A 26,359-nucleotide genomic window follows, 5' to 3' on the forward strand; every position below is an offset into this window, starting at 1 on the left:
GGATTTGTCTGACATCTCATCAGAGGAAGAGGAGGAAGAGGAGGAAGAGGATTCTGGTGAGAGTCTGGATCATATTCATCTTTTACACTGTAAGCCTCCAAGCTGCCACTGATCCACTAACTGTCCACTGTCTTTACTCTCTACAGACGACTGCATGAACATGATGAAGATACAAATTGGAGCGGAAGGTAATACATTTAACACTGCAATGAACCGTGAGTGTTACTGTGAATAGTGGCGAAAAAAATAACTTCTGGGAACTCAGATTACTGTGAATACAACATGAATGATTACACATAATGAAATGTTTTCTCTTGAATGTCTTTGCAGAGCTCAAGAGACCTGATCTGGATGATTATGACAATGGTAGGTCAGAGATGAGAATGAGTGAGTGAGTGGGTGAGTGGGTGAGTGGATGAATGAATGAATGAATGAATGAAGGAAGGAAGGAAGGAAGGAAGGAAGGAAGGAAGGAAGGAAGGAAGGAAGGAAGGAAGGAAGGAAGGAGGTGGGTGGGTGAATGAATGAATGAATAGGTGGGTGGATGGATGGATGGATGGATGGATGGATGGATGGATGGATGGATGGACGGATGGATGAACTGACAAACAAACGAATGAATTAATGAATATTGTGTAACTGTTATGTTTTGTCCCTCCAGATCAGCTGTACTTCAGACCATGCTGTGAGAAATGCCAACATGTCCAGCAGGTCAGTTTGATCAAACAAATACTCTACTTGACATGCTTCATATGCTTGGGGTGCAAAGGGATGTGCGAGCAGCCCTCTTTTGTCTTCATTAGTAGAACAGTTCTATCTTCTCACAACTAGCAGATGTGCTCATTCTGTTTTTCAAAGTGACTGTCCCACTCTGATTGGATTTAACATATTTCTACTGTAGAAGCGCAATGCCTTTAATGTGAGGAGGTGTGCTGATCAGTGGAGACTGACATTCATCCTGTCAAAAGACATTAAACATTATTTTATCCTGTTGGATCCATTCAACATAATTATTAATTATGCTTCAGTGCACAAGCAACTTCATGGGGTAATGATCGTTCGCTTTGTAACCATGTAATTAAGTTGTTTATAAAAAAAGGCTTTGATCCTAAATCGTAGTAGGCCTACATTTAGCCTCCCAAAAACTGTTGACAATGGCTGTTAACTTTATTTCCCGTAACTTGCCGCCAACACAGTCTCAGTCTCAGTGGCACGTATATCGCGTACCGCTGATATACGTACAGTATGTAGACTATGGTTGCTGGTGATCCTTAATGCTCTTCTGTATGTGTTTACTTGGTAGAGCTACGGCAATAAGAAGATCATCCCTGAGAAACTCTCCAGAGGACGCTTGCAGTGAGTCTGGACATCACTTTGAAATCATCTGCTTCAGTTTCATTATATTTCTTATTCCTTATAAGAATGATCAATGTGGTGTGTGTGTGTGTGTGTGTGTGTGTGTGTGTGTGTGTGTGTGTGTGTGTGTGTGTGTGTGTGTGTGTGTGTGTGTGTGACTGTGCGTGCATGCATGTGCTTCCTTAGGGCTCATCTGGAAGGAGAGGGGACATATGAGTGTGCGTTAACAGGTTTGATATTTGACGCGTCGGAGGGAGTTCTGGTGCGTTATTCCATCCTGTCCTGGTCCATGTTCAACAAGTTCCTCCATGAACCCTGGAGGATTGCTGGTCCCATATTCAACGTACAGACAGTCGACAAGGATCCATCTGCCGTCAAACTCATTCAGCTCCCCCACTCCCTGTGCCTGGCTGGTATGAATATGCTGCCTCTGACTTATTGATTATTGAATCTAAAACTAAACATCTTCCAAGTCTAAAATTATTTTAATATATGGCAAATTCATATAATATATACCGATATATAAGTGATATTTCTGTTACACTATTGTAGATAGATAGATAGATAGATAGATAGATAGATCTCAACACAAATACCAATACTTAAAGCTAGGGATGGCCAAATGGCGAATTTTTCTTAACCGAAAACCGTAAGGCCTTATCGGTTAATTAACCGTTAACCGTTAAGGAAATGTGTTCAAAAATGTGCTATTTTAGCAATTTAAAAAAGGAAAATACACCCGTTTTTCCCCATGATAAAGTGCCATATAAAAACAATAAAACTAGGAGAAAAAAGAATACAAATGTTTTCTAAAATAAATGTGTTTTTGTAAAGAAAGAGAAGGGATTGAAATAATCAGTCTGTAATGTGATGCGGCTGTCGCCAGGCACGTGCACACATAAACAAATGTCCCCTTTCCATACCATAACTGAAGGCTGCATTCAAGAGAATTGTCCACCAAAAGGCCCTTTTAGAAATGTCAGCCTCTCTAACATTCTCTGCACGTAACTGGCTGTAGCAGCAGCGAGACGCTCGCACTTCACTTCGCTTTTTTTTTTTGGCTTCCATGCATTTTGTCTTGTTGTCTCTTTAAAACTGTTCCTCCATCCTTCCTTCTCTGTATCCTCACCTGCAGGCCAGGAGAAAGAGAAGATCTTTGGTGTTCTACACATCAAAGGCAAGGATCCCGTCATAGAGAGAGTCCAGTCCTCTGGTAGTCACCTGAAGTGGCCGGTGTCCTCCCTGTCACCTGTGGGTGCCATCGTCCAGGACACAGCGCAGGCGAAACACCACGGAGCAGTGCTGGTCTACGAGGATCTGGGGAGTGCTATCGACACTCACACTTTCCGCATCTTCCCCGCTTGCTGCAATGCATCTCATATTAAAGTGAGGAGGCCACCGAGAGACAAAAGTTCTTGGTTGTATATAATGATAATAACCCTAACCCTAACCCATGTGAACTTTTAAAAGAATACGCTTTTAGAGCTCTTTTGAAGGGTAGATTGCAAAGGAGCTCCCTGACAATGAAAAGAGGAAGTTTAAGAACTCCCTTGACAATTGCATAACGGCCTTGGTTGTCTACAACAGTGTTATATTGACCAAATGGCCACGCCCCTACTGAATGTGGAGTAAGCCGTAGCAAAAACCTGCCCCACCCAATTCCTTTGATGTTTGGCGTTATCCTTGGCCTCCATATGATTCTCCTGTAGAAAAGCAACAAACATTCTCCTTCAAAAATGACTGCCTTCCTCTTAGCTAGTTTCTGAATGTCCCAGACATTCCAAGAACAAAGCTTAATATTATCTAAATTGGACATAGAGCATTAACAGATATTTAGACAGAGTAGACAAGTAGATAATATATCATCCGTATTCATCCAAAAACTCATAAACACAAAAATACCCAACCAGAGGGGGGCCAATCCCCCAAATACAGGGACTAAACATCCTTCCTAAAACCCTCAAACCACCAAAAGCAAGATAACACCTCCCAGCAGCTCTAACGGGAGATAAGCGACCATCAGGTCGCATACACAAACTTTAGAAGGCAATGTAGCCAATCAGAAGGGAATATGGGAAAGGGGACAGATCCATGTTGATGACATGACTTTAGAGATACTGTGTACCGCTTTGTGTGACTTTAAGGCAAAATCTGTTGGAGCAGTGTCCAAAAATGTGTTTTGCAAGAATCAGCCTCAGGGTGGCGCTAGAAGAGGGCCATGTGAGAATTGAGGGGTGGAGGTTCTGGTTTGGCAGCCAAAGTTTGTGTGTGCAAAGTTTGGCATGGATAGGGGCAACGGGTGGCGGAGATATGAGTAGGGCAAAAGTGTGACGTGACGGACAGACAGACAGACAGACAGACAGACAGACAGACTGACTGACAGACTGACGGACAGACGGTTCACCCCCAAATATATATATTTGGGGGTGAACTACTCCTTTAAGCCTCTCCAACTGATCCACCCCCCAATGGCCATACATGAAAGCTAGATTTTTTAGGTTTTATATAAAGCTTTTTACTGATTAGGTGCTCGGTCTAGCTATGTTATTTTGTCTAGAATGATATTTCTATGCATTTGATGTATTAATCTTAATGTATTGATGTTTTACCTTGCTTATTGTATTGATATATTATCTGCTTATTGTAAATCACTCTGGATTAAGAGCTTCTGCTAAATGCCTAAATTGTAAATGATATAGCTCCCTGGCATGTAGAGATGCAAAACCCCAAGTTAAAAAAGGGACAAATATATGCCAAAAATAAAACATCAGAGCAGTTAAGAGATTTAGAGGTAAAGAGATAAAAATTAAGGAAAGAAAGTATTGTCGTATAGCCTACAGCAATACAGGGCAATAAAAAGAAAAGAAGCACCATCAATACAGAACAACAGTAGGTACAATAGTATGTGATCAAGATGTATCAGTCAGTTTTTAACTGATTCTATTCCGGTTTGCTGTGACTGCCGTCCAAATTTGCAGACCCTGGGTAGGCAACCTGGCCTGGCAGAGACCTGCACTTGCTTTTCTACTTGCCAGTCATGACTTATTTCAACTGTGCTCAGAATAATTCTTGACCATTCGACACACATCAGGAATGTATTGTTGTCTTCCCTTCTCTCCTTTTGTCGTCACCTTGTCCACCTGTTGTCCTTGTGTGTGGCAGGACATCAAGAAGATGACGAAGGGACGTTTCAGTAAGATTGACAAGAATCTACTCTGTCTGCTGACAGAGGAGAACTACCATCTGATGAGTGAGCCACAAGGAGCAATTTATCCTGAGGTGTGTTTGTAGATAGATAGGTGTAGCCTGGGATCGCTTCACATTTAAGGGTTTGATCTGGTCGGGAGCGGAAACCACTCTACGTCATGTTGTAGTCTTCAAAGGTCTACAGTTTGTCCGGAAAGATCAAACTGGATTCAGTTTTAATTAAGGAGCATTACACGAGAAGGTGTGCATTATCACGGTTATTTGCACGCCAGCCTTGTACGAGCCATTAACTGCTCTGGTAGAGAGCCTGTTCTACCCTGAGAGCCTAACTACCTGTTGTATAACCCAAAATAATTCCCCTGCAAGGACATACTTTTAGGGCCTACCCAATAAACCCCTTGATGCAGCATAGTTTTTCTTTTGGAAAATTCGTTTGGTATATGCATCTTTTAGTCCAACTCGTAGCGACTGGCAAGACTACACGAGGCTACTCAAGCATTTTAATAGGGATTGGGGAATCATAGGGGGGGAACCAAAACAAAGCGACGCCGCTTCTTCTGCTTGTGGTTTCCGTCTAGATCGGATCAAACGGCCCGTTGTAAACGAATACCAGGCTTTCCCTAGGAAAGACTGGTGACGTGAGATTAAAATAGGTGTAGCAATGAACATATCGTAATGCGTTAAATTTGAATGTTAATTACTAATGTTATGTGTCTTTGCAGTACTTGCCATTCACCCTGAAACCACTTCACATCAGAGGCTTCTTTGAAGCATACTATGAGCAGCCACCTCCTTTCACATTTCATCTTAAAATTAGTGGTACTGATGAAACTGCATGGACTGACATGATTCGACAAGGTAACTATGTATAAAGTCACCCATGTCTACTCCAACATTTGCGCTTTTGCAGTGTATTTCTGACTGAAAGATGATGCCTATCTGACTCTGTTGTTGTTATTGTGATGTCAGGTGACTTGGTGGGCAGCAAAGTGAAAAAGCCGAGCATACTACAACTACTTCCATGGGTCTCGCACAAAAATAAAACCGGTATGAGCGAATCATATGATTTACAGTTTACTAATTGATTGGAATAATTTGTGTAATATCAGGATTTTCAGCGCTGTAGAAGGAGACAGTAATTGAATTTTCATCTCTTTCACAGTCACAAAGCAGAGAACTGATGCATCGGACGAAGGAACCACCAATTGGAGACGTTCTCTCCTACATCAGCCAGGTGAGTTTACAATTCCTTACTCGTTAGATAAATTAATTCATGTAAAAAAAACAAAAAACAATACTCAAGTCCATCATTGGCATGGCAGCTCATTTATGAACATAGGAATATATCTGCCAATAGTTTATTGATTAGCAGTGTTTCAACAGGATCTTCATCTGGAAAGAGACCCTGTTGAAATGTTGCAGTTGAGTTATCAACCGAAAACAAATGTAGGCCTATTGAATTGATCAGATTTTCGGATTCTTCGCTGAGACGATAACATTTTCTGAATCAGTTCAGTGAATATTGTGCCTAGTGTTTGATGCATTTGTGGTTTTAGAAGCTGCTTGTTTTCTGTTACAGTATGAACTGATTCTAGTTTTCTCTCAGGTGCATCAGCTGTGAAAGAACCTCGGATTAGCCAGACAACAGGTACTTGTCTCTCAGCTGTACATTTTAACCTCAAATCGACAACTAGAGAATAATTAAATGAAAAATTAGATAATTAATGTTTGAGGTCTTCTGTTTTCCAAGTTCAGTGCACCACTAGTTGTCTGAGGGCAGAAGTGGAGTATTATAATAGTCTGACTTTTCCTTTGATAGACCGTCAAGCTGACTTTGTGGAGAGGAACAGGGCTGCTCTGATCCAGCGCGTCAGAGAGGTCCTGTGTGTGGCAGATGACCTGCTCAGCAAACGCATTTTCTCAACGTCGACGTACGCCTGCATCAAGGAAGAAAGGACCAGTGATGAACGAATGAGAATAATGTTTGATGCCGTTCATCCTAAAGGGAAGAGAGCCATGTCAGCATTCTACGATGCTCTGCAGCAGCATGAATCCTTTCTCCTTGAAGATCTTGGTAAGAGAACCAACAACGTCAAATAAATCCCCCTTTCAGTCCAGTCTGTTTGGAGTTCTGTGTGACGTGCGTTTGCCTTTTGTTTGTTTTCATATTCCAGCAGAAGAGCAAGGCTGATCATCCTGCTGTATTGAAACCCTGGCTTACCTCCGACCTCCTGGCTGACCTCTGACATACTGGACACATCCCTTCAACCTGATGAGCTCTGACCCTGATGACCTCTGACACTGACGACCTCTGACCCTGATGACCTCTCTCTGCAACGACTAGAGAACACTGTATGAAACAACCAGTTGGGGGTGTACTGTACATTACCTGATGAACTTGAACCCGCGGTGCACTGAAGTAAACTCCCTGTCCTGTCCACCCGCTGTAGGTGTGTGCGTTGCTGCTCGCTAGCGAGCCTGGCTCTTTGGCTGACTGGTAAAGTACATGCCATCGGATATCGGGGTCCCAGGTTTTTCCTCCTGGCCGAAGCTACATTGGTGTCAGGGCAGTCCTCAGAGTTACTCCCGTAAGGGTCCATTTGGAACCTCCTCAGGGACACCCAGAGGGTCCCTGGACCTCACTTTGAGAACCACTGCCCTACACTCTTAGAATCAGGAACACAGATCATCGTTCATGATGATTCTCTTCATGGATTCACTCTGTTTTAAACTCAGGGATTTGTTTTTATGTGTTGTAGATCTTTTATTCTTCAGTGGTTGTTGTTTTTTTAAAGTGGGCGTGTCACGAAAAAACAAGGTAAATCTTTGGCAATCTTTGGCTAAACTTGTTGATGACGTCACGACGCACCCATAGAGTTATAATTTACTGTACCTACAATGTACAATCTCTTCCCATTGCCCGCAGGGTCGCACTCGCAGCCCACAGAAAGCGACTTCCTCTGCTCGCACAGGGCTACTGGGCTAGCACTAAAGCTAAAGACACGAAAATGTATATAAATCTGTGCATATAAAAATAATTTTTCCACACAAATCTGGTTGTTGCGTTCCCATTGTTCATGAGAATAATGTTTATTTGTTTAAAAGGCGGAATCGCTCAAATTCACTGAGGGGATCTTGCCTCTCGCCGAGCAGCGGGGCTCTAAAAGCGGGGGGCTTGCCACCTTTTTCCACCCGCTCCCCGTAGCGGGTGGTGTATATAGCTTTGAATGGAATACGACTTGTTTTGGACATGGGCTCCAGACAACCTCCTCCCTGTCTGCATCATGAAGACATGATGCAGACAGGGTGTTGATGACAATGTTGATATTATGGACCGCTGACTTTGTCAGCTCAGAGAAGGTTTTTAGCACCTGAGACTCGTCACATATTTACTTATCGCCTTTTTCTCTTTTTTGTGTAAGCTTATTCAAAATAAAAACCCATTTACTATGAAGTAAAGTCGTGTTGTCTTTTTTTTTTTTTTTATCTTTCAAGTGTTTACAGGTTAACATATTAGCCTATCATACCTTGAATTAATATATCCATAGCATAGGAAGCCATTTTGTGGAGCCACAGATTGAAAACTCATCAATTTTATTTATTTATAATACATAATTGTAATTCTGGAACCAAGACATCCGGACTCCTGGTGAATCATGAACACAAAACATTTGATTCTGTGTCAAACAAAAACATCATTTGAATATTAACCAAAAATGTCAGATCAGTGAGCTTGTAGATCTGCTGTTTTCGTTTAAGAGGTTTGGTGTACAGTGGGTGGAAAAAAGAAAAGAAAAAGACTAGACCAAGTACAGAGCCGTCGACCCACGGATCATTGGCCAACTTGCCTTACCTCCTAAGCCACAGTCGCCCCTAACTAAGTGTCATATATAACTGTAAATATTCTGAGGAAAACCTGGAGACTCCACATTCAGTAATTGGGTCTTATGATCAAAAGAAGGACATTATATTGGTGTGTAAAAAAAGAAAATCTAAAATTTGCCACGGACAAGACAAAGTCTTCGCCACATATTTGATGACCCCTGAATGGAACCTGGGACAAGTGGGGACAACCTGGCTCCCCATGCGGGCTCTCTTAACCATTCAGCCATGGCCGCTACCCCCTCCCCAAAGGCTGCTGTAGTAATATCAACGTGTGTGTGTGTGTGTGTGTGTGTGTGTGTGTGTGTGTGTGTGTGTGTGTGTGTGTGTGTGTGTGTGTGTGTGTGTGTGTGTGTGTGTGTGTTCGTGTGCACGTTGTGTGCATGTTGGAGCTTGCAGGATATTATTTTATCGTCCACTGGAGCAGAAACATGGGAATCGGTCGGGGGCCGGCGCCGCATGCCGCCTGTGTGACATTTACACAAGCTGTGTGTGTGTGTGTGTGTGTGTGTGTTTGTGTGCGTGCGTGCGTGCGTGTGCGTGCGTGCGTGCGTGCGTGTGCGTGCGTGCGTGCGTGCGTGCGTGCGTGTGTGTGCAGACAGAGCAGGCTTGCTGCCTCACTGTCAGCACAGTGCTGGGTAAATAGATGAACCAATTAACTTCACTATAAGGTTTATTTTGTTGTCAAATATGGGCTCCACATCTTAAAGTTTATGTTTGGAGGGAGAAAGCAGAACTCATTAAGAGATGGAGGCTGCTGTATTCTCTTCTTTTTGTTTGGCATTCCAGGGAAGCGGCAACTTGCCACGTATTTTTACATAAAACACGATAGTTAACACCTTGCCACTAGCATGGTGACTATCGAGTTTTATGCAAAAAAATAATAATAAAAATAAAGTCAATGGTCTTATTATTCTAGTCTGTTCATAAGCAAAGAATAGCCTGTGTACTTTAATTTTAATATGTTTTTTTGGAAAGTGGCATTTGAAAAAGGTATGCCGGCGAACATTTGACGAAAACAAGCTTGTTATTATCCGTTGCAACGTGTTCCGGGCTTGTGATTCATCTGTTTTTTGGCAGGAAAAGATGAAAGGTTCCTGGACCCCTGGGGGACCCTGGTCAACTATAAGTGAGGTTTAAATGGTTAACTTGTGACAGAACTCACACCAATAACACAGACTTGATGGAACAATGTAGTTATATAGCTATGTTTTATGTTTCATGAAATTGTGTTGTTTGTTTGTGTTTATGCTTTTTGAAAATTGTTACAGAAAAACAAACAAACTTTTTTTTTCTAGATCGGCCTACCATACATAATGTCAATAGCAAATAAGGCTGAAGTGGTTAATGTATAATTATGTTTTATAATAATAACCTAAATCTACAAAGTAACTATAGTAAGTCAAGAGTAGGGTATATTAAACTTGAAAACAAAACGAATATCAAGTGTTTAATACTTTCCAATAATTAGACAGCGGGGGAGTGGAATTATGACAGTTGCTGCAGTCACAAAGTCACTCCCAGGAAAGCACGGTGTGTTTGAGCTCGACACTAGTGCTTTTCAGGTTATGATCTACTGTAGGGACTTGAACATGTACAGTTTACAGTTTACAGTTTAGGCATTTAGCAGACGCTTTTAATCCAAAGCGACTTACAATAAGCAGATCAAATATCACAATAATAAACAAATGTCAGTACATCAACAGCAATATAACAAATGCAAATGAATATCTATCTAGAAAAACAGTATAACCTGTAGGCCTAAAGAAAAATAAAATAATAAAAAAGGTTTCTAAAAACCTAAAAAACAAATGCTAACTAGCTTCATGTATGGACATTGATTTCCAGTAGTGCTAAGGGTTTTGGTTTTGGCAGTAGTGTTATTATTTTGTGGGAAATAACATGCCCTACAGTTGTTAAAAAGTTACATAGTGCTGTATTAACATACTCTACCGCTATAGTACAGACTGGCAGTCGAATGTAGTCAGGTGACCAGTCAGTTGGAAGTGTGCCCACCGCCCATTCAACAGCAGAATGCAGATTTAACAGTGTACCCACCGCCCTAAAAAAACCAAAGTGCAGTAACTACGTTTTGGGACACACCAACTTATTTGTGTATCCAAAAGGTAAAATTAGCCTCCATGATATTGCCACATACTCTACCATACAGATTGTAGAACATTACATTTTATTCCTTAATACAAAGTTGCATAGCGCAACTTACCAAAAAAAAAAAACATAAGCTAATTAAAATATGGAGATTTCTGCCTCTCTCTCTCTCTCTCTCTCTCTCTCTCTCTCTATCTCTGTCTCTCTCTCTCTATTCCTGCAGAGGAACACAAAGAAGAAGAACATTTATATTGTTGAAATCTGCAGTCTGCTTTAATTACACCAACCTTAACGACCCTATATTCTGGGGACCCGTGCAAAATGTTCAGCTGAAAAAAAATAGCTGACGTGTTTTTATTTTCAGCCAAGATATTTAGTGTGGAGCAGCCGAGCAGGGGTCTTCAACCTTTTTCAGGCCAAGGACCCCTTAGCTGAGAGAGAGAGATGAAGCAGCGTTGCAGATTAAACCTTTTCAAAGATGTCATATAGATAGCTTCATGAATAGACTTGTTTGACATGCATTATCTTTTTTATTAATACTTTGGACTGTGTATTTTTCTTTAGTCAAATTGACAGTTGGCTCTGTGCTTGCATACTGAAATGCCCAAACTCAGAGTGCAAACATGTGTTTCTTAATATTTGCTAGGCAGAGAGAGAGAGAGAGAGAGAGAGAGAGAGAGAGAGAGCGAGAGAGCGAGAGAGCAGGGTCTGGCAGCTGTCCAGACAGCCAGCTGACAGAGAAAGAACGACCGCTCCAGTCTCCGCTACATCGACCATACCGTCCCTCTCATCTGCCACGGCCGTTCGACAAATTATTACAAAATACGTGGCAGAGTGGACCCTGTCCCGCTAATGTGTTTTCAATGACAGGAGTCCTATGGACCTCACACCTAGTGGTGCAAAGTAACTGAGTGCATTTACTCCAGTTGCTGTATTTTACTGCAATTTTGATTTACGTTTGCTTTACTCGAGGTTTTCCATTTTCATTTGTACTTCAAACTTCTACTCGACATCGACTATCGTCTCAGAGGCAAATAATTGTACTTATTAAGGTAGCTCTGCACTAAACTGACCACTACAGAGAAGTACAGACTGGCAGTCAAATGTAGTCAGGTGATCAGTCAGTTGGAAGTGTGCCCACCGCCCATTCAACAGCGGAATGCAGATTTAACAGTGTACCCACCGCCCTACAAAACCAAAGTGCAGTAACTACGTTTTTGGACACACCAACTTATTTGTGTATCCAAAAGGTAAAATTAGCCTTCATGTTATTGCCTCAAGAACAGATATGCAATCAGTGTAATATCACTTTTATGCCTATATCTCATTTGGCTGATAACTTGAAGCACTTTGAACCCATTTTCTGTATTTCTTCTTTTTTATACTGCACTCTTTACATTCTGAATACTAAAGTATTCAATCAGTCAAAAAGTATATATTTTTTTTACTTTTACTCAGGCAAAAGAGTGCTTCTTCCATCTCAGGATCGTCACCGCCGTCCAACCAATTATTACAAATACATCCCTGAGCGCCTAATGTGTTTCCAATAGCAGCAGCAGTCCTACACCTTGTTCTGTTCGTTGAGACAATGATGAGCTTGTACTTTAACTGCAGGTTTCTTTATTCAACTCAAACAGGGTAGACATGTTTGCATGGTGATCTCTAGGCCTACATGAACTGACTTCCTGTCTTTGTTCTTGCCTACATATAGATTGAGCAGTCCTACCTCACTTGCGACACCTTGTGGCTATAGTTAATCATCACATCCCCCTTTCTGTGAAGTAGCAAATAATGCAAATAATACTAAGCACAGTTCTACGCACATCACTAGGACTATGAATACTATTAATACGCTTAGCATGAGTTAGTCAGCATAAATGAAGTAGTCAGCAATTTTAAGCAATGTAATGTAAGTAATCTGACTTTCCTACCCTGCACTAAATCTAGACAATCTAGACATCACCTTTAATTTCACAATGCTTTTTTTTTTTTTTTTTACAATTTTTTTTTCTTTTTCTTCTTCTTTTTTTTACATTTTTTTTTCTTTTTTTAATGCACTTAAAAAAAAAATCACAAGATCAGTCTGTCAGGCTTTTTACTTTCTCTTGTGGATCTCCTTAGCACAGGGGGTAGAGGAGAAGCAGTGTGTTGTACAGGTGTTGTTTGTGAATCTGTGATAGGTGGAGGGATGGACTCAGACTCAGTCTGGGCCTCACTGAGCTCTTCAGTCTCTGGTGTTTTGAGAAGACTGCGGCGATTGCGTCTGAAGATTTGTCCTTCCTCTGTCCTCACAGTGAATGATCGTGGAGCTACTTCTTGAAGAACAGTGGCTTTGGTTTTCCATCCACCAGGCTCTTCAATTCTGACAGTGTCATTGCTTGACAGTGGTGGAAGCAGTTTTGCTGTTCTATCATAGAATGACTTTTGCCTTTTCTTCTGCTGTAGTAGCTTCTGGTCCAGTTTCAGATGTTTAGATGTTTCCTTTGAAATGCATGGTAGTGTAGTACGCAGCTTTCTATTCATCAGCAGCTCAGCAGGTGACAGTCCGCACTCCAGTGGTGTTGCTCTGTAGCTGAGTAAAGCCAGGTATGGATCAGAGTCACTGTCGGCAGCTTTCTTCAGCAGCTGCTTTAGAATGTGGACTCCCTTTTCAGCTTTCCCATTTGACTGTGGATACAGTGGGCTAGATGTCACATGCTTGAAATTATACTCTTCTGCAAATCTTTGCCATTCTTTGCTGTTGAAACAGGGGCCATTGTCACTTTGGACGACAAAAGCTATGCCTTGTCTAGAAAAGATGGACTTGACATGTGTGATGACACAGCTTGATGATGTGTTTGCAAGTAATGCCATTTCAGGGAAGTTTGAGTAATAGTCAATGACCACAAGATAATCTTTCCCCTTCAGATGAAACAAGTCCATTCCGACTTTATGCCATGGTGCTGTTGTCACATCAGCTAACACCATAGGCTCTTTGGGTTGCTTGTTTCTATGCTTCTGGCATGTTTCACATCTGCTGATCATTCTTTCGATGTCCTTGTTAATTCCAGGCCAGTACACTGTGTCTCTTGCCCTTCTTTTACATTTCTCGACACCGAGATGACCTTCATGGATTCTCTGTAGCAGATCCTGTCTCAATTTGTGTGGAATGACTATTCTGTTTTGCTTCAGCAACAGTCCATCCACAACACTCAGCTCACCTCTGTTGTGGTAGAATAGTGGGCAGGAACCTACAGGCCATCCATTCTGCATATTTTCCATAACATGCTGCAGCTCTGTGTCTTTTTCTGTTTCCTCAGCCACTTCTTTCAACTTTTTGTCTGACACAGGCAGTGCAGCAGATACCATGTTCACATGGCACTGAACATCTTCATCTGTTGTGCTCTCACAGCTGTTTGTGGCTGCTCTCGAGAGCGCATCGGCAATTATCAGGTGCTTTCCAGGTGTATATATTAACTCAAAGTCATATCTCAGCATCTTCATCATGAGACGTTGAATTCTTGGTGACATGTCATTCAAGTTCTTCTTAATGATGGCTACTAATGGTCGATGATCTGTTTCCACAGTGAAGGTGGGTAGGCCATATATGTAGCTGTGAAACTTCTCCAGGCCAAACACCAAACTCAGGCACTCTTTTTCGATTTGAGCATATCTGCATTCAGTCTCTGTCATAGTTCTGGATGCATAGGCCACCGGTTTCCAGTGCTCACCTTCAGCTTGTAGGAGAACTCCACCTATTCCATCTTTTGATGCATCTGTTGACACCTTGATCTGTTTTGATGGGTCAAAGAAAGTCAATACAGGTGCAGTGGTCAGCGTTTGCTTGAGATTTTTCCACTCTTTCTCATGCTTGGCTGTCCATTCAAACAGATTTTCTTTGCGCAGGAGCTCACGGATGCAGGATGTTTTGACTGACAAGTTGGGAATGAATTTGCCAATGAAATTCAGCATACCCATGATGCGCAACACACCTGCTTTGTCTGTGGGCCTTGGCATGCTCTGTATGGCACATATTTTTTCTTGGTCAGGCTCAACACCCTGTGCAGAGAGTTTGTCTCCCAGGAAGACAATTTCTTGAACTCCAAACTGACACTTCTTTTGGTTGAGCTTTAGTCCAAACTTTTTCACTCTCTCCATCACTTTTATCAGCCGATCATTATGCTCCTGGATTGTGGAACCCCAGATAATGATGTCATCAACATAGGCTCTCACACCTTCCAGTCCTTCAATGATGTGTTCCACTGCTCTGTGAAAGATTTCTGAAGCAGAGATTATTCCAAATGGGAGCCTCAGGAAACAGTATCTCCCGAAAGGCGTATTAAAGGTACAGTATTTGGTGCTGCACTCATCTAGTTTCAGCTGCCAGAAACCTTGTGATGCGTCAAGCTTTGAAAAGTATCTGGCGCCCGCCATTTCCCTGGTGATCTCCTCACGCTTTGGAATTTGATAGTACTCACGCTTAATGTTCTCATTGAGATCTTTTGGATCCATACATAGTCTCAGGTCTCCATTCTTTTTCTTCACACAGACCATGGAGTTGACCCAGTCTGTTGGTTCCTCAATCTTTTTGATCACTTCCAATGTTGTCATCCTGTCCAGCTCTTTCTTCAGGCTGTCTTTGAGTGGAGCTGGGACTCGTCGTGCAGCATGCACAACTGGCTGTGCATTTTCTTTCAGCTGTATTTTGTATGTAAATGGCAATGAACCTAGACCCCTGAAGACTTCTGCAAAGTTCTGTACAATGGTGTCCACAGAGTCATTTAGTTCATTTACAGCTGTGTTGATGCGATACACTCTTTTCACCAGCCCCAAATCTTCACAGGATTTATCACCCAGCAGGGAATCACGTTCTTCAGCCACAACAGAGAACAGTAGGTGGTGCACTTTGCCTTTGACAGTTACTTTCAGTTTACATGTTCCTAGACTGTCAATTCCTTTTCCATTATAGTCTTTCAGTGCAAGTGTCTTTCTCTGTATTTTTGGCTTTTCTTTCAGTTCTTGGATATCTGACATGCTGATCAAATTTGCCTTTGCACCAGTATCTAGCTTCATGGTGACCAAAGTTCCATTGATCTGCAGTGGTGCAATCCATTTATCTTGCTTAATAGCATTAACCTCTTTTACAGGCTCATCTTCACAGTTCACCATGCCAACGAAAAATGAATCACTCAGATCAGTGTCATCATCCACTACATATACAGATTTGCCTTTCTTTCTCTCTTTTCCTTTTGAGAAACATTGTTTAGCAAAGTGATTCTTGCCCTGGCAGTTAGAGCATTGCTTACCAAAGGCTGGACACTGTCTGGGTCTGTGCTGTGAACCACACCGCTTGCAGTGGAATGTGGTGTCGCTCATCTGCTGCTGTGCAGGTCGCATCTGTGTGCGTCTTTTTCCACCTCTTGATATTGTGCACACAGAGTTGTCACTCACGATGGCAGTGCTGTATGTCCCTGTTTCGCTGAATGTCTTGACATGCATTTGGGACAGCTCACTTGCATGGCAGATCTTTATGGCTCCATCCATTGTCAGCTCCGTTTCCCTCAGTAGCCTCTCCCTGAGTTTTTTATCCTCCACGCCGAAGACGATCTGGTCCCGGATCATGGAGTCCCTCAGATTCTCAAAGTTACATGTCTGTGCTTTTAGCTTCAGATCTGTGAGGAAACTGTCAAAAGGCTCACGCTGTTGCTGCATTCGAGAACGAAATACATATCTTTCATAGGTCTCGTTCTTCTTTGGAGAGCAATGAGCGTCAAACTTTTCGAGCACTTTATCCAATTTATTTTTATCATCTTCGCTGTCATAGACAAATGTATTGTACACTTCAATAGCTTGTGGGCCTGCCATTGTAAGCAGTAACGCTACCTTCCTTGCATTCGACTTGTCTTCCAATCCCATAGCCGAGATGTACAGCTGGAATTGCTGTTTGAAGGCACGCCAGTTGCTGTCGACATTCCCAGTCAGCTTCAAACGCTCCGGTTTATCCAGTATATCCATTGTAATCTTGCTTCTTGTTGCAATATCACTTTAAAGTTGAGTTTTTACTCCTGGTACCATGTTCTGTTCGTTGAGACAATGATGAGCTTGTACTTTAACTGCAGGTTTCTTTATTCAACTCAAACAGGGTAGACATGTTTGCATGGTGATCTCTAGGCCTACATGAACTGACTTCCTGTCTTTGTTCTTGCCTACATATAGATTGAGCAGTCCTACCTCACTTGCGACACCTTGTGGCTATAGTTAATCATCACACACCTCACACAACTCGCCCTTTGAAATATCGATTAACGTCAACAGTCGGGGTGAGAGTGAGGTTTCATTGCTTTCGAAATCATCAACGCATCTGACGGACAAGATAAATGTTATCTTATCGAGATGGCTTTGTCCTCTAGTGCTGAGGGAAATAAGTTCAAAAACACAGAGGGTTGTGTACTGTGGTTGAACGGCTGTTCATTGATGTGAAGGCATTGACGGAATTACTAATAGAATGATATGAGATATATGAGACAGGAAAGACTCTCCGAGATCGGGTTTTTCGAGGTAAGGAAGTCATAGAACAAAGAGTGCACTAAACCGCTTCGGCAGAACAGGATGAGAAGGTACCTGAGGAGGGCACTTGAATGGGATGCCTTGCGTGGGAATCTGACATGGGAGATGACCTCAAGAGGTGGCTGTTCGTAGCTACAGTGGAGTCAGTACTGCTGTATGGGGCCCAGACATGGACCCTCACAGTGGAGTCAGTACTGCTGTATGGGGCCGAGACATGGACACTCACAGTGGAGTCAGTACTGCTGTATGTGGCTGAGACATGGACCCTCACAGTGGAGTCAGTACTGCTGTATGTGGCCCAGACATGGACCCTCACAGTGGAGTCAGTACTGCTGTATGTGACTGAGACATGGACCCTCACAGTGGAGTCAGTACTGCTATATGGGGCCCAGACATGGACCCTCACAGTGGAGTCAGTACTGCTGTATGGGGCCCAGACATGGACCCTCACAGTGGAGTCAGTACTGCTGTATGGGGCTGAGACATGGACCCTCACAGTGGAGTCAGTACTGCTGTATGGGGCCCAGACATGGACCCTCACAGTGGAGTCAGTACTGCTGTATGGGGCCGAGACATGGACCCTCACAGTGGAGTCAGTACTGCTGTATGGGGCCCAGACATGGACCCTCACAGTGGAGTCAGTACTGCTGTATGGGGCCCAGACATGGACCCTCACAGTTGTTGTATTGTGTCTCCCTGCTGTTCTATTGAGACATTTAGATTGTGACAAAGTCAAGTCTCAACTAGACAATTTCTACATGATGGTCAAGATCCAATTCATTTGTGCAGGAGCTTGTGAGCTTGTAGATCGGCTATTTCCAGTCTCTATAGATCAGGCATTACGACGATATTTAGTTGACTAGGAGGATGAAGCTGGCCGGCCACTGCCACAGACATTGGGAGCTCTCGGCCAGCAGGCTGGTCCTGTGTGAACCAACACGCGGGCATCGATCGCGAGGACGTTCTGCGTTAACGTATGTGGACGTCCTGAAGAAGGATGCGGGAGCTGAAAGCTCTTCGGAGCTGGCCGGGTGTATGGAAAACCGGAAGGATTGGACACTCCGATGGAAGCTCGTCTGAGGACGACCGAGAGAGAAAACTTGGCAAAAATAATCATTTCGGATGACTAAAATATGACTGAAACAAAACGCATTTTTTGTCCAAAGACTGGCGACTAAAACTAGATCAAAATTTGCTGTCAAAATTAACAGTGGATAGATGTGAGTGTTGTTCTGCACTAGAAGCAGTAGACTAATCTATCCCTCCACATGGGGAGGGGGGGGGGTCACAGCGGCTCTACAAACGCCCCGTCCAGCGCACTTTCAAAGTTAACAATTTGAGCAGAGCTCTCTCTCCCCTTGTGCCGCTTTATTACTCTCACTTTGGCACCTGCACATTCTGTTATACGTCTCTGTCGGGGCAGAAAACCTCTTATCTCTCTTTCTGTGCGTTTTAGTTTTTTCTCATAGCTTAGTCAATTATGAAATAGCTGATGTAGAAGCTCACATCTTTGCCCACCCACATTGTGCCAGGCCTACCCAGTTGGTAAATCCTGGCTACGCCGCTGGATGGTGTGGAAATGAGATTACTGTGTGAATGCACACAAATTCATCAGTATGTCCGACAGGGACGTGCTGGCCATTGGGAAAAGCGGGACAACTCCCGAACGGCCGGTTCATTCCCGGCCGGTCCAGGCCGGCCATTAGGAAAAAAAATAAAAATAAAATGTTGGCCTTCGTTCCATTTTGGGGGCTGAGCGGCCAACAAAGTAAATCATCATTGTCGGGCAGAAACCTTGTATCTCCAAGTTTCAAATTTATATTTCTTTTTCGCAAAACAAAGCTCTGCTTCATCATGCAAGGCCGTCGCACAAAAGTAGTGAAAACAGCCGATCTACAAGCACACAACGCCTCGCGGTGCGAGGCGTTGCTTGTAGATCGGCTGTTTTCACTAGTTTAAACCATTTTTAAAATGATAAATACAAAACAAACGGTTTTCGACATACAAGGTTTCCACCCGACAACGACAAAACATGTACAGTAATTGGCCCACTGGCTTGTCACTTGTCATGATCTGAAATGGCAAATCTTTGAGTAGCAGCAGCGCTATAGAGAGATCTCTCTCTCTCTATAGCGCGCAATGAGGGCCTCTCCATCTCTTTTTCCCGGGCTGAATCAGGGGCCCAGCACGTCCCTGATGTCCGACGTCTAAGATGGCACACGCACAAACAAAATAATCCACAATATTCAGGGATTAACTTTCTTTCGCCTTACTGGCAAGACATTTTGTCACACCTACAGTATATCATGCCTGTGGATGCTTATATAGCACAGGTACTGAGAGCTAGTCTGCATCTTTACCTCTCTATTTCCCATTCCATTAAGGACGGCGACAACAACAAACACGCTGTTGTTAGGCGTTTTCCTGAAGCCAAGCAGTTTCCTATATTGCCTATAATGAACAAATCACAGATACGTCGTCCTCTGCCGCTCGTGCCCAGCAGTTAGACGCCTAATTCCACCCGGAGCTGCAGCTCCGGGTGGTGCATGTGCAAGTCTGTGGACCCGCTGTATCTCTCTACCTGTGGGGGAGAGGGAGGAACAGGCAGAGTGTGGCCACTCTGACAGCTTTGATTTGTCAAAGCCATTACTATTCTACCCCTGGGTGTGTGGTGCTGCATGGGGTCTGGAGGGAAGGAGAGAGAGAGAGAGTGAGAGAGAGAGAGAGAGAGAGAGAGAGAGAGGGAGAGAGAGAGAGAGAGAGAGAGAGAGAGAGAGAGAGAGAAGAGAGAGAGAGAGAGAGAGGGGGGAGAAGAGGTAGGTGGGCCTCAATGAAATACAAATCATTATGCCTCTTGCCAACATGAGTTAACTCAAGTTTAGAGCCACTCGCCACCCCCCTCGCTCGCCCGTACATAAAATAGAGCTGCTAATAGAGAGGCTATACTGTGCGTGCGTGCGTGCACGTGTGTGCGTGCGTACGTGCGTGCAGGGGCGTCACAAGGGGTAGGAAAGTGGGACTGAGTTACCACCAGGGCCCAAGGTGGAGGGGGCCCTAGTAACTTTAGCTATTGAAAAATAGCAGATATACAAGTTCACAGCGCGGCGAGCTTGTAGATCTGCTATTTTTGAAAAGTCGTGAAAATGTGCGCAAATCTTTGAATATATGTATTTTTTAAGTGGACATTTGTAACTCAAATTTTGCTTCTGGGGGGGGGGGGGGGGGGGGGGGTCCCTGGAACAAAATATTTTGAGATGGGGGGGGTCCTTCACATGAAAAGTTTGAGCATCACTGACATGGAAAAATTGGTTTCTTGGCACACATTTTCACGATTTTTCAAAAATAGCAGATCTACAAGCTCGAAGCGCGGCACTCGGTACCCGCGCTGTGAGCTTGTATATCTGCTATTTTGCAATAGTTAACATTCATGGGGGGGCCCCGCAGTGAATCCTTGTACCCAGGGCCCAGAATTTGGTGTGACGCCCCTGCGTGCGTGTGTGTGGCTGGTGTTCTAAACCGCTGCCTTGGATGCAGGCCACTGAGCAGCAGCAAACAGATGTCAAGGGACTTTAGTACCAGTGGTGTAAAGTAAACTATAAGCACATTTACTCAAGTACTGTACTTAAGTGCAGTACACGTCGTTGAGGTATTTTGCATTTCGGCCTTTTGGAAATAGCCGATCTACAAGCTCACAATGTGTCGCAAAGCCACGCATTGTGAGCTTGTAGATCTGCCATTTTCAACGATTTTTATACATTTGAAAACTTGAAACTTGAAATGTTGACATTCTGGTGACTAGGGATGCGTAGGGAAGAGAGAGAGAGACACAGATAGAGAGAGAGAGAGAGAGAGAGAGAGAGAGAGAGAGAGAGAGGAGAGAGAGAGAGAGAGAGATACAAGAGAGAGAGAGAGGGGGATGGGGGAATAGAGATGTAACCAACATAATGTTTTATGTATAGGCCTTACAGCCAGGGCTCCCACTAGACTTCTCATTCAGTTCAACATTTCAATTGTAAAAACGGAACATGGATTCGACATGCGTTCTCATTCTGTTTCTGGATACGCTCATCCCCTATACAGTAAATGTAAGAGTGTGTGTGTGTGTGTGTGTGTGTGCGTGCGTGTGTGTGTGCGTACCGTACATGCTGTCACCATGTTGACTGGTAAACGGTTGCTTTTAAAATGGACTGCATTTATATAGAGCCTTTATCCAAGGCACTTTACAACGTGTATTACGTTCACCCATTCAGATGTGCGCACCCACACACGCACGCACTCTCACACACACACACACACACACACACACACACACACACACACACACACACACACACACACACACACACAGAGACATGCAGTCACTGGCTCATGGCTCAGTGTGGTTGAGGTGGCGCAGTGGAATCCAGACGGCGTGGGCGTGTCAGCGGTTCAGCTCTCCGGGCACCGCGGGCATTTTTTTCCCCTCGGTGGCGAGCGGACAAACCCCGGCTACAAGGGGAAACCACAGTGACTTTCCCTGGAGCGCGGCCACTGGGGTATAAACGGACACAAAAACAAACAACACTCTCTTTACAAGTTTCTGTTTCCTGCCTTTTCCTGAAAGAAGAAAGAGAGAGAGACAGACAGAGATGGCAGGAGTTGTATATGGAATGGAATGGTCTGAAGTCGCTCTTTATCCAGAGTTACTTAACAACCCATTTAGGCCTAGAATTATTGAATGCTTTAACCAGTGAAAAATAGCAGATATACAAGCTCAAAGCGCGGCACCGAGTGCAGCGCTGCAAGCTTGTAGATCTGCTATTTTTGAAAAAGTCATGAAAATGAGTGCAAATCTTTGAATGTATTATATTATTTTCAAAGCGAACGTTTGTAACTCCAATTTTGCTTCTGGGTGGTCCCTGGAAATAAATATTTTGAGATGCGGGTCCGTGGCCAAATAAATATCATTTTGGGGGTCCTTCACATGAAAAGGCTTGAGAACCACTGACATAGTAGTCTCTCAAGAACAGACTAACTGAGCTCCGGTTGGGACCTTTTCTTTGACGATGGCTGGCCAGATTGCTGACATAGAAACATTGGTTTTTCAAAAAATCTTAGAAGGATTCAAAAGACATTTATAGAATCGGGTCAAAATTCTAATTTTCACGATTTTTCAAAAAAGCAGATATACAAGCTCGCAGCGCGGCACTGTGAGCTTGTATATCTGCTATTTTTCAATAGTTAAAGCATAAAATAATGATACACAATAATGTGTACCCGTTCTAAATGGGTTAAGGTAATCACATACCTAGGATGCAGAGAGACAGTGTTAGTGCCTCAGTAAACTAGGATTACAGGTAAACCAAGAACCTATAGCAACATACTGTCATCACTGGTAAGACGCCCTAAGAGCGATAAATGACCTCGCCATTGCACATGACACTGACACAATATGTCCAGATATGGGCATTCCTAGATACAGGCTTAATATTGATGACATCAGGATCTCCTTATAGGCTATGGCATACAAGGACAGCGTGACATGAGGCGTAACTGACTGACTGACTGACTGACTGACTGACTGACGGACATGAGGCGGATGTTTTGATACTAACTGCTCCCTACGGTCGCAATCATCGGTTTAAAGTCGGCCTTCCAGGCACCACTGCATGGGTTGGACTGGATTCTCACCGTGGCTTTCTTCCAGTGGGAACGGTCCATGGCCACCGAGTGCTTTCATGTCAGCCAACACGGTCGTCTGCCAGGTCTTCTTAGGCTGGCCGCCACTGCATGGGTCCACTCTAAGTTAAACGACATCACGTTCTATCTAAATAACATCCGGTCATCAATAAACAAACCTTAGTAAAAATGAGAACGAGTGTACAAGATTGAGTCGGCATGGCAGCCTTATCTTGGTCAATACTTGGATTAATCTCTCTCGGTCGTCCTCAGACGAGCTTCCATCGGAGTCGCCAATCTTTCCGGTTCTCCCGCATCCTTCTTCAGGACGTCCACATACGTTAACGCGGAACGTCCTCGTGATCGATGCCCTCGTGTTGGTTCCCACAGGACCAGCTGGTCGGGAGCTCCCGATGTCTGTGGCAGTGGCCGGCCAGCTTCATCCTCCTAGCTGCTACCTTATTGCTGAGCCTCGGCAGTTGCCTATACAGGTCCTTGTTGGTAATGTGGATGTTCTGGTCCACATTCAGAACAGCTCGTAGCATTCTGGTGTAGCATCCATCCAGGGACTTCTGCAGGGTGGGTGTCAGGGTCCAGCTTTCGCAGCCATACAGGAGGACAGACTCCACAGTGGCGTGGAATAGGCTCAGCTTTATGTGTCGGCGGAGATTCGAGCACCACACTCTTGACATACTGTTCAGGTAATAACTAATACTAATATTTGTTTTATTATTGTAGGTTAGTTACTTACTGGGGAAAGTAATATTATGTTACAGTATTACTTAGTAACTAGTTACTGTCCTGGTACACATATGAGGGAGGAGTTTATGGTAGGGGTTCTCGAGGGGGTCCCATGGGGTCCCTAGCAAAATTAGTCAAAGGAGAATTTCAGTCCAAAACAGCTATCTTATCCTTAGGAAGTATTTATTTGGTGCCCATAAAACATGGTCCAGCTGTCCATTTTTGAAAAGATGCAATATATTGAATCTTTGGTCGAGCTGTCATCTCGGCCATAACATCACCAGAGCACCTCCATTGTTGTTTATAAAAAGTCGGAAATCCTGTCTCTCGCTGACTCTCGCGCTACTTCCGTTGTTGAATCAAGTGAAAGGAGAATGAAAGTACTGCGAGAATCGGCGAAAGACGGGATTTCCAACGAGAGTTCAAAGTTGAGCTTCTAGTAAACAACAATGGAGGTATTTTAGGCTGACGCGTAGCAAAAAAAAAAAGACTTTCAAGCGACAAAAAAAAAAAAGGATTAACAATGTATCCCCTCGCTCCTGTCTGAAGCTCTGGTCGGGTAGGACAGCTCAACCAAAAATGAAATATATTACAAAAAGGGCACCAAATAAGAACTTCTAAACGTAAGATAGTTGTTTTGGATCGAAATTCTCCTTTAATGCATGAACATCAGTTTAACCACTTGTACATTGCCAATCGAAAATAGACGATTTACAAGCTCACAATGCACCCCCCATGCAATTCTTGTATGGGGGGGTCCCTGTCACAAAACATGTTCAGATGGGTGTCTGCGGATAAACCCATACTAATGTGGGGGTCCTTGACGTGGAAAAGAACCACTGATTTAGCGGGGCAGGGGCCATTTAAGGACCATGTGCGGTGAACTCGGGTCTTACCGTATTTGGCCCTTTTGTTTGACTCCACGCTGCTATAATTCTCCAGTGAGATCGTTTGTTTGTTTGTTATAATGATTTAGTGCGTTTGCTCAATATGATTTATAGCTTGTGACTTTGAATTACGTTTTACTCCTCGTGCATCCTAATTTAATTTGTCTATGCAACTCCCCGACAGATTAGAATGTTTTTGTTTAGAGGCTGTTTGATGTATATGGAATACACAGAATAGCCTGGAAGCAATGTGGACGCGTTAATAATAACTTAAAGATTACCCACCCCAGTAAACTTTGCTCATTTTATTCTCACACACAGGGAGCATTTGATTAATTCACATTAATCCAAACAGTTGTTTCTGTTGCGGGTGCATCCAAATAGAATGCAAATATTAGACAGCAATATAAAGCAATGTCGTTGTAATATTGCGATGTCGGGCAGAAACCTCCTATCTCCCGAGTCTTAACTTTTTGTGTTTTATTTTAATTCAATTTTTTTGTGTAGATTATCGGAATCATTCTACAGCATCACAGCATCAAAAGTAACAGATCCACAAGCTCGAAACGCGACGTAAAGAGACGCATGTTAATTAAGCTTGTCGATCTGCTACAATCTGCTATGTATTAGGTTTCATGCATTGTTTATTCGTCATGCTCCAGGTGTACTGTATGGGTATGTACATACTGTATATTCTTCCAAGGTCAAAGGAACAAACAACTGAGCTCAGAACCTTACAGACTACTCTGCAATGCGTCGCGAGTGTGATAACGGTTCCTCAGGCAGCAATCAAAGTTATCCAGTGGTTCTCAACCTTTTCAGGCCGTGACCCCCAAAATAATCATATTAAAGCATATTAAATGGGGACCCCCCCGCCCTGATGAGCACTAAGATTTAAGGCATTACATTTCGTATAACATGAATTGCGAGGCGTTGTGAGCATGTAAATAGGCTATTTCAGAATTTCTGCCTCTAATATTTGACAATTTGGCCAATGTTTAATTTGTTGTTTAGGAGGTTTTAAAAAGTCCTTAAATGCTCACTTTAGAAATGTGCAGAGACCCTCTATACACCTAAACTTTATGTCGGTTTGTTTACTGTTGAGAGAGAAAACAATGTCGCACATTAAGTTAATCATCTGGGGACCCCCCAAAGGGGGTCCCGACCCACAGGTTGAGAACCACTGCTCTAATACCACACAGATTATTGGCCGAAATAACATTTTATTCAAAAGTCGTAGATTTCAGCTCAGTGCTGACTGAAGTGATCCACACACTGTGTGTGTGTGTGTGTGTGTGTGTGTGTGTGTGTGTGTGTGTGTGTGTGTGTGTGTGTGTGTGTGTGTGTGTGTGTGTGTGTGTGTGTGTGTGTGTGTGTGTGTGCGTGCGTGCGTGCGTGCGTGCGTGCGTGCGTGCGTGCGTGCGTGCGTGCGTGCGTGCGTGCGTGCGTACGTGTGCATGCATGTGCGTCTGTGTGTGTGCACAGGCTTTAATGCATGAGAAAAGGAACATGACATAATGATTTTTAAGTACGTGGACCAGACAGGATGCCCTATTGACCTCTAATGAGTCACTAACCTTCACCACTAACAGCTCTCTGCGTCTCTCTCTATGGCTGCCATGACCTCTGGGTGACCTCTGTGCGATGACTAACTGTCTCTGTCTCTGTCTGGCTTTCATCGTCGAGACCTATGTGACCTGGGGGGGCGTATATAGAACATGGATGCTCAAATGTCACCGTGTCTGCTTCTGTGTGGAAGGGCAGACAGCAGGTCAGACCATAGAGTTATAATAAGTATAGAGAAAGCACCTGATATCCCTGCCCATCCACTTGCATTGAGCTGCCCGCCCAGCGCATGAAGCGTACTTCTGCATTGTGAATGTGATGAGCGGAGCCTATTTTGGGGCCTACAGTGTAGGTGACGCGTTTTGCGTCATAGAGTTTGTTCATGGACGCGCTGCGGCTCCAAGTCA

This window comes from Nannobrachium achirus, assembly GCF_963921795.1.
Source record: "Nannobrachium achirus genome assembly, chromosome: 4".
NCBI classification, from domain to species: Eukaryota; Metazoa; Chordata; class Actinopteri; order Myctophiformes; family Myctophidae; genus Nannobrachium; species Nannobrachium achirus.